Below are 10,100 nucleotides of genomic sequence, written 5' to 3' on the forward strand. Positions count from 1 at the left end.
TTTTTGCATTTATCTTCAGATAGAGCTGGAGGGAGAGAAGGAGGAAGAGAGAGAGAGAAACATCAATGTGACAGAGACACATCGAGTGGCTGCCACCCACACGACCCCAACTGGGGCTGGGGACAAACTGCAACCGAAGTACGTGCCCTTAGCAGAAACCAAACCTGGGCCTCTCTGGTTTGCAGGCCGACGCTCTAACCGTTGAGCCAAACTGGCCAGGCTGATTCATTCATGTGCTTTTCAAAAGTCACTCCTGTGCTTAGTAAAAGATGCACATGGTATGCATTGCAGACTGGGAGGGCGTGTGGTAGAGTCTGCCCTGTCCTTGGGCTCTGTGTTCACATTGGGTGTCCATGGATGGTGCTTTGTTCCTGGCACTGCTGCTGGAATGGGTGCCGCAAGCGCGTGACTGCGTCTGGCCATGGGGTGGAGGGTGGAGTGGGGCGCTCTGTGAGGGCCACGTGGCGTCCCTGCTCCTGGCGGCCACCTGCAGTTGTAGCTCAAGAGCCACCACCAGCACTGAGTGAGCAGAGGAGTGGGGCCACATGCCAGTGAAACCATGGAAACGTGTCAGCCATGCTTGGGCCACCAACCCTGTGACGGCACTGTGCAGGGGCATGGCACTGTTTTCTTGCAGCCAGGGAGGGCCTCCTGGTGCAGATGGCCGAGGAGACCTGAGGAATGGAGAACTGTCAGGAGCTGAGTCCGAGGGAAGCCGGGCCCGGGCGTGTACTGCAGGCAGGCTGGCAGGCTCGCAGGGGTGTGGGCAGGGTCCTCATACCTTGGCCCACCCTTGCAGAGACCATTCTGGCTGCCCTTCAGGACCCTGCACAGGTGCTAGGGCTCGGGGCAGGTGGCCAGACGGGTGTGTGCCAGAGAGAATGAAGGATACGAGGGAGTCAGGTCTGAAGTCAGAGCAAGAGAGTTCTTGGGGGCACCAGTGTAGTGGGCTGAGTGTGCTCCCCCAAGAGTTCTACCCACGTCCTAAGCCCTGAGCCCTAGTGAACATGACCTTGCTTGGGAAAGGGCTTTGCAGGTATGATGAGGGATCTGGGGATGAGGTCGCCATCCTGGATTTAGGGCTGGCCCCAAAGCCAAAGAGAGAGAGGAAAAGGCCCAGTGACCTTGGAGGCAGAGATCAAGTGCCGCACAGCCACCTGTGACTGGTGGACTTGGAAAGGAGTGACGCCATTGGTCCCGTTCCCCATGCACCGTCATTCAGGCGGGGGCTCGTGGGCCTCTGCGCAGGCCGCACGGGAGATCTGTGCAGTCACAGTGAACATATGTGGTGACCCGTCTGACCTTGGTGTCGGGAGACGTGCTACTTAGAAGTCAGTAAAACCAGAAATCAACAGGGAATGTTCTCTCAATTAACGAAACGTGAGAGCCACGTCAGTTGTCGGGCTGGCCGGGGACGTCCACATCGTTACCCAGCGACTGGAAGTCACACCAGACCAGGAGCTCTTTCTGCCGCTCCATGTGCCAGTGTCGCACCCGACTGCCTCCCTCCACAAGGACTGGCCGGACTGCAGGTGTCCTCCCAGCTGTGTCCTGAAGCTGCGGTGCAGAAGTGAGCGCCGGGAGCGACTCGGGGCAAAAGTGGGGAACATGCACTTGCTGGAGGTCACACAGCGAGTTGTTGGAGGCTGGTGACATCGGACCTTCTGCCAGCGTGGACCTAGATTCTGGGCTCCTAGTTCGGCACAGACCACGTTGTCTATATGAACAGGAAGCCACAAGGAGCCCCCTTATCAGGACGGCAGGAGCCCTGACACCTGAGCTCCCAGGTGCCAGCCAAGGGCCAGCCTTGCCAGCAGGCCTCAAAGGGCCCAGGCTGGGCCTGCATGTGGACTCGTCTGCACAGCCGTGCGGACCTAGAACCTCATGGGCTTGAACTACACAGGTCCACTGACACACAGGCTTTCTTCAGTAAGTACCTGTGCTCGTTCCCACCTGTGGTCAGAAGCCAGCAGTTGCTGGCAAGTACTGCACGTCGCTGTGTCCAGTAGAAGCATCCGCAGGTCTCAGGTTCTGAGCGGGGGGTCATAGAACCCATCCCACTCATACTGAGCTACATTTTGGGGGAGTCAAAGCCACATGCAGATTTCTGGCTGCGTGCTTGGTCAGTGCCCCTAAGCCCCATGAGTCAGCAGTACTTGGTGAGGCTCCTGAATATAAGCTAAAATGCAGAAGTCATGAACTTTCTCTGCTGCAGCAGTAAGAACCTAGAACGTGTTCCACATGCGGTGAGGATGTTTGAGAATAAGGGTGTGGGACCTCCACCCACAGATGTCACTGAGAGACGGAGACGAGAAAAGTACACTTTGGGAGACTTCCCACTGTAAACAGGTGACATGCATATGAATCCATTCCAGCTGGAATCCCAGGGTAGGATTCTGCAGTTGTTGGAGGCCCTGTTCATGTAGACTGGGAAAGCAGAAGCTGTCCGAGAAAAGACAAGCGTCTGTGACCGTGTTAGCAGCTTTGTTTGGCAAGACACCGTGTCTGATCAACAGGTAGATTGGAAGAAGTCCTTGTGATGCAGAAGACAAACATGTTACATAGACCCTACAGAAAGCTTTTCAAAATTGTTCAGGAAAGAGCAACAGGAAAACAGGCAATGAATGTGCCTAGATGGTCCGCAGACGACCAAATCCTGATGGCCGAGAAACACTTCAGTGTCCCAGCTCCTCCACAGGAAGGGAACTGGAAGCCTGGAGCCTCGTCCAGACCGACAGGCGAGGCTGAAACTGCTGTGCCATGTGTTACAGATTGGGTGAGGGGAGCAGGGAAAGTACTTCTATTTTGCTGGTGAAACCAAGTGTTTCGGCTTCTTTGGAAACCAGCCTGTCAGCATCGTTGAGAGCGGGACATGGGCCTCCTTTCTGACTGCTGTGTGAGGACAGTGGTGCCGTGTGTGCCAAGTCCAGGGAGCAGTGATGCACTGGGAGTGGCACGGACATCCAGGAGCAGGACGGCCAGCTGGAGGAGGAGTGGGGGCTGGTGTCCTCTCAGAGGGCTTTCCACGAGGCGTGCGGCTGGGGACGAAGAGATGCAGAGATGTGCCTGGTAACTCATTCACATCAGCAAACCCTTGCCCAACACATGTACACATCTGATGTGCTTTAGCCCGCTGGGTGGGAGTAAGAGCAGAGGAAGGTGTGGGGGGTGCGCTGTCGATGGCCTCTGCCTTCTGGACAGAGATGTGGTAAGGGCCCTTTGCTTTTAGACGTCCTCCTGCTGCTCTCCTGGAACAGACGTGATGACTGCTGTCTCTCGGCCTGCTGGGATTGGTGCAATGCAATGAACTACAAGCGCACCTTGGTTGGAGTGAGAAAGAGCTTTGCAAGGGAGCAAAAGCTCCAGATCTTTGGACACAGTCCCATTTATTTGAAGATTGGTTCCCCAGGTTATAATTTACTTATGTAAATTATTTTCCTTGAGATGGTGTCTCTGCAAACCATACAGCCTAGCCTTGTCTCTCGCTTTTTACAGTGGAAAGAGACTTTAAAGCTAAAAAATAACAAACCCAGCCCTAGCCGGTTTGGTTCAGCCGTTGGAGCATCGGCCTGTGGTCCACAGAGACCCGGGTTCAGTTCCCCCTAAGGGCACGTACCTCGGTTACGGTTTTTTTCCGGCCCTGGTGGATGGTGTGGGAGGCAGCCACCCGATGTGTCCCTTTCACGTCAGTGTTTCTCTCTCTCCCTCCCTCCCTCCCACTCTATCTGAACAAAAAATGTCCTCGAATGAGGAAAAAAAAAGAAACCCAACCACGCCTGGGCCTACAGTCCATTATCCACTCCAGGCGATGTTCCAGCCTTTGTCATGCAAACCTTATCTTATTCACATGCAAACGAAGCATTCAGTGCAAGCAAGGCGGTCTTCCTATCAGTCAAACCTCTCTGTCCCCGCACACTTTGATCCTAGGCTGGCCAGGTTGGGAGAATGCATTATCACTAGGTAACAAATCTTCCATCTACCAACCCCCCAGTCCCACAATGACGAGCTTCAGCAGTCATCTCCAACCCTGAGGACCTCGAGGTGGAAGCCACCGCGCAGTAGCCGAGTCTGGGTTCCTCTCTACCATGGGGCCATCCCACCAGTCCGTCCTGACTGCCTACCTCCAGACTTCCATGTGAGGGAGAAATTCACTTGCTAAAGCCTCTGTTATTTTGGTCTGTTAACAAGCAGCCAAACATAGTTCCTGTTTGATACAGTATACACTTTTTAAAAAGAAAAAAAGAAAAATATGATATATTCACAGGCTTAATTACAGGGACATTCATCTCAACATTGTTTATAAAGATAAAACACTGGAGTCAACTAAATGCTACCAGCAAATGATTAAACAAAGTTTGGTATAAATTGGCTAGACAATGGGGTATTATGAAGCCATTAATCCCATGCACAGAAGAACATTTAATGGCATGCAAATATGTTCACAATGTCTTCAAATCACAAACTAAAATATGCTATATGATCCCATTTTTTATTTAAAAACATATGCATACAAAAGCTCTGAGAAGCCAACATCAAGAAAAAATATAAATAAATAAATAAATAAAAGAATACACAGCCCTGGCTGGGTTTGCTCAATGGTTAGAGTGTTGGCTCGCGGACCAAAGACTTGCAGGTTTGATTCTGGTCAAGGGCAGCTACCTCAGTAGTGGTTCAGTCCCGGTCCTGGTTGGGGTCCTGCAGGAGGCAACCAGTCGATGTGTCTCTCACATCAACTTCTCTCTCTCCCTCCCCCTTTCACTCTATCTGAAGATAAATGGAAAAGTATCCTTGGGTGAGGATTTAAAAAAATAATAAAATAATACATATTTAATTGGCAAAGTGCTAGGTTGCAGAAGGGGCATTAAAAATGCTGAGAAGAGCCCTGGCCAGCGTGGCTCAGGGTTAGAGCACCAGCCTGGCCACCGAAGGGTCTCGGGTTAGATTCCTGGTCAAGGGCATGGACCTGTGTTGCAGGTTTGATTCCCAGCCCCAGTTAGGGTCATGCGGGAGGCAGCCAATTGGTGTGTTTCTCACATTGATGTGTCTCTAAAAAAATCAGTGGAAAAAATATCCTCGAGTGAGGATTAACAAAACGAAAAATGCTGAGAAGAGACCTAGGCAGATGGAATTGTGCCTGATGGTATGGTCCTGGGCATCTCCCTGAACTCCGAGTAACTACAGCACCGGCTCAGCACCGAAAACCTAGGCTTCCTCATAGAAGCCTGGCCGGTTTCCATGTCGTGAGCGAGCGTTCAGGTCAGTATCCCCAAGCCTGTCCTTCCCACTGTGAAGTACCCTCTGCTCTAAACACAGATGCCCCTGACCAGTCCCCGCAGCAGGAGGACTGGGAAGCCAGAGCACGGGCTGTGTGTGGCACTCCCTGTGTGGGCAGACGTGGTGCAGAGAGCACCCGGCCTGCCCCGGCTTTGCCCTGCACTCGCTTTGTATTGCAGGAATTAGAACATTGACTTGAGAAGATGTTTTTAAGCAAAATAGAAAAATGTCCTTACAAACAAGTAATGCAGTATTGGAAGATGATGGGCATTCTTCAGAGGAACCTTAGACGAGGTGTGTTTTTGCAAACCTGGGCTTAGAAACTGCATATTATCTCATATATAACGTTTTCTTGCTTAAATCGCCTTTCAGCGTGAGCTCCTTATACTGGAGTTTCAGCAAACCAATTCCAGTTTGGGAAGTGGTCTTTCCCTCTTAAACTGGCAGGGGCACGCTGCCACCTAGCGCATTTCTCTGAGAACTGCAGGGTTTGCCTCTGCAGCAGGGCGGGAAGCTTTCCTGGGTTAGCTCTCAAACTATTAATAGTAGGGAATACTTTATAAGTGGGGGGAAAAAGTTAGAAACTGACAAAACAGGACTTCCAACTTTGCGGAAGCATTTTTATTTTATTTTTTATTATTATTTTTTAATTCTCACCTGAGGACATTTTTCCATTTATCTTCAGATAGAGCGGGGTTGGGGTGGGGGGGAACATCGATGTGAGAGAGACACATCGGCTGGTTGTCACCCACACAACCCCAACCGGGGCCGGGGAGAAGCTGCAACCGAGGTACGTGCCCTTAGCAGGAACCGAACCTGGGACACTCTTGTCTGTGGGCTGGTGCTCTAACCACTTAGCAAACTGGCCAGGGCTGCGGAAGCATTTTTATAAACAATTTGGAGAAGCATTACATAAGTGTGGTTTGTATGTTATCAGTTTTTTAAAAATATTTTTCTTTTATTGATTTTAGAGAGGAAGGGAGAGAGGGAGAGAGAAACATCGATGAGAGAGAACATCAACTGGCCGCCTCCTGCATGCCCCCACTGGGGATCTGCCCACAACCTGTGCATGTGCCCTGACTGGGAATTGAACTGGTGACCTTTTGGTGTATGTATCGAAGCTCAACCAGTGAGCTACACCAGCCAGGTTGATTACGTTAATTGTAGAATAACTTTTGGTTAAACAGAAAACTAAGAGACATCAGCATGACTCCCCAGGTGTCCTCCTCCTTCACGTAGCTCTAAATCCGGGGTTCTTTATTCCCTTTCAAGTTGCTCAAGGTCTAATGTATGTACAGGTCTGAGTACTAGTTGGGTGAATTCTGATGCCCCTACTCGCCCGTGCAGCGGCCTCTGTGAGGGTTCCACACACGGGCCCACGTGCTGACCCGTCTTGGCGGACCCGGCCCACTGGAATACAGGCACGGATGTGGAATCCTTCATGTCAGGCAGCCTTGGCTCAGCCTCAGGTTTCTGAGCCTTTTCTCCCCTACTGATGGGCATTCGACTTGTTTCCAGTTTGGGCCCATTATATGAATAAAGCTGCTATGAACAAGTCTTTGTAGACGGATGTTTTCATTTCTCTTGGAGGAAATACCCGAGAGGTGGAATTACCGGGTCATCAAGCGAGTGGTGGTTTGATGAGGCTAACACATGTTCCAAAGTGACTGTACCACTTTCGCTCCCTGCTAGGTGGAGCCTTATCCTGTCTTCTCCCAAGCCACCCTCTCTGTGGCCCCTGGTCATGCTGAGCCTGCAAACCTTGCTGCTTTCCCAGGGGTGCAGTGCCAAGCCCTGCCAGCAGAGGGCACTGGAGGGACACTGCAACAGGGAGGGGCCCTCTCCTGCTATTGCTGCTTTTCTGCCAGCAGGGGGCGGTGTCCTGTCTCTGCACCCCCAACACCAGCCTCTGCACTTCCTCCTCCACAGTCAGCCTTGAGGTATAGTTCTTCGTTCATTCAGGATACAAGTCCTCTGCCAGATCTGTTTTGTGAGCATTTTTTTTCATAGTCTATCTTGCCTATTCATTTTACTGTGGTAAAAACACAATTTACCATCTTAACCATTTTTTTTAATCCTCACCTGAGGATATTTTTCCATGTATCTTCAGATAGAATGGGAGGGAGGAAAAGAGGGTAGGGGAGAGAGAGAGAGAGAGAGAGAGAGAGAGAGAGAGAGAGAGAGAGAGAGAGAGACATTGATTGGTTGTCTCCTGCACAGTCGGGGACCAAACCTACAACCGAGGTACGTGCCCTTGACCAGAATTGAACCTGGGACTCTTCGGTCCTTGGGCCAACGCTCTTCTGCTGAGTCAAACCAGCCAGGGCCACTGTAGCCACTTTAGTGTTATGTATATTCACATTGTTGTTGGACAATCTCCAGAACATCTTGCACATCTGAAACTCTGTCCCAATAAAGAGCGCCTCCCTCTCCCCCTCCCCGGCCCCTGGCTCCCACATTGACTTTGAATATGCTAGGTCCTTCACAGACATAGAATCACACAGTAGCTGTCTGTCTGTCTTTCTGCAACTGCTATTTCACTCAGCAGTGTCCTCAAGGTTCATCCTTGCGTAGCATGTGACAGGCTCTTTGAGGCTGAACAATGTTCCATTGTGTGGACGTGCAGCACGTGTCTGTTATGCATTCATCCTTCAAGGACAGCGGGCGCGTCCACCCCGGCTGCCGTGGACAGGGCTGCTGCGAGCCCGGTGCGCAAACACGTCCTGGGACCCTCTTCCGGTTATTCAGGGTGCATCCCGGGAGTGGGGTTGCTGGTTGTAGGGTAGATCCACCTTCAGTTTTATCGAGGAACCTCCACTCTTTATCACAGAGGCTCACCAATTTATAATCCTGCCCACTATGTACACAGGGTTCCAATTTTCCACACCCTCTTCAACATGGTGTTTTCTGTTTTGTTTTTGTTTCTTTGGCTTTTGCTAGTAGCCAGCCTAACAGGTATGAGGTGACGTTATTTGGTGCTTTTGATTTGCATTTCTCTGATGGTTAGCAACATTGAGGACCCTTTCATATGCTTATTGAACTTTTTAAAACAATGTTTTTATTGATTTTTTAGAGGGAGAGAAACATCACTGTGAGACAGGAACATCAATCGGCTGCCTCCTACACGCCCCTCACTGGGGATGGAGCCTGCAACAGGGGCATGTGCCGGGGGAATCCAACAGGGACCTCTCAGTCCATGGGACGATGCTCAATCCACTGAGCCACACTGGCCGGACTGAATTTTTTTTTTTTTTTTAATATTTTTTATTGATTTTTAGAGACAGAGGAAGGGAGAGGGAGAGAGAGAGAGAGAGAGAGAGAGAGAGAGAGACATAAACAGGCTGCCTCCTGCATGCCCTCTATGGACATCTGTGTATAATCTTTGGAGAAATGCCCGCTTGAATCTTTTCCCAATTTTTTAGTTATTTGCACCTTTTTGTTGTTGTTGAGTGGTAGGAGCTCCTTACATATTTTGGGTAAGAACCCTTTATCAGCCCTGGCCGGTTTGGTTCAGCGGTTAGAGCGTCGGCCTGCGGTCCTGAGAGACCCGGGTTCAGTTCCGGCTAAGGGCACGTACCTCGGTTGCAGTTTGTCCCCGGCCCTGGTCGGTTGTGCGGGTGGCAGCCACTCGATGTGTCCCTTTCACATCGATGTTTCTCTCTCTCTCCCTGTTCCTCTCTCTCCCTCCCACTCTACCTGAACAAAAAATGGAAAAATGTCCTCAGGTGAGGATAAAAAAACAAAACAAAAACAAACAAAAAAACCCCTTTATCAGATCTGTGATTTGCAAATGTTTCCTGACTCCACAGGCTGCTCTTCCATGCAGTTGATTGTGTTCGACGCACAGAATTTTAAGCGGATGGAGTCCCATTTGCCTATTTTTGCTCATTTTGCCTGTGCTTTTGGTGCTACATTCAACAAATCATTGCCCAGCCCAAAGCCAGGAAACGTGGTTCAGAGAACACTGAAGGCGCAGGCAGCTGTGAGCGGAGATGCGGTTGGAAGGGAGCAGGAATCGGGTGGCAGCTTCCCGGAGACCAGCCGGCATCTGCAGAGATGGCAGTCATGCCCCGCCTGCCTCTTGCAGTCTGACAGCGAAACCTGGTAGGGCTCACACAGCCCTGGGAGGGAGGCCACTGTTAGGACAGCACCAGAGTCCTCCGTCTCCTGGGCTCAGGGACGGCCCCCCAAAGGGGGGATTGTGGCACGTGGGAAGGAGCTACCTGCCCCCAGCCAGGGGTCGGGGCCCAGGCTCAGGTCAGGACTCTTGGGGAGAAGCCGAGGGGCAGAGAGGGCAGACTGGGTTCCCAGGGGCCGGATGGTGTGCCCCTCACAGTCACAGGGTAGAAGTCCTGACCCCAGCACCTCCGAGTGCGACTGTATTCGGAGCTGAGGCCTTTGAAGAGGTGGTTAGGTTAAAATGGGGCTGTTAGCTAGGGTCCTAATGCAGGCTCACTGGTGACCGGATAAGAAGAGATTTGGACACAGACGCCAGGGATCACATGCAGAGGGAGAGCTGAGCAGGCACCAAGGACAGAGGCCCGGGGAGGAGACACAGCTGCGGCACCCTGACCTCCGACATCCGGCCTCCAGGACCGACGCTGCCCGGGGTGCGGCGCCCACCTGCCATGTCCAAGCAAACTAACCCAGATCTCCTGCCCCTCTGGACGGAATTCCCTCGCTCGAGTGTGGAAGAGACTTACTTTATTACCAGTATCAGAGTAATTTACATGGACTCAAAGTCAGACACGGAAGGGCCCTCTCCAGAGGCACACTGCTCTCCGGAGCAGGTGGGGATCCCCAGGGGGTGCCGGTGCGGCCTCGGG

Source organism: Molossus molossus, unplaced genomic scaffold (genome assembly GCF_014108415.1).
Source record: "Molossus molossus isolate mMolMol1 unplaced genomic scaffold, mMolMol1.p scaffold_m16_p_1, whole genome shotgun sequence".
NCBI lineage: Eukaryota > Metazoa > Chordata > Mammalia > Chiroptera > Molossidae > Molossus > Molossus molossus.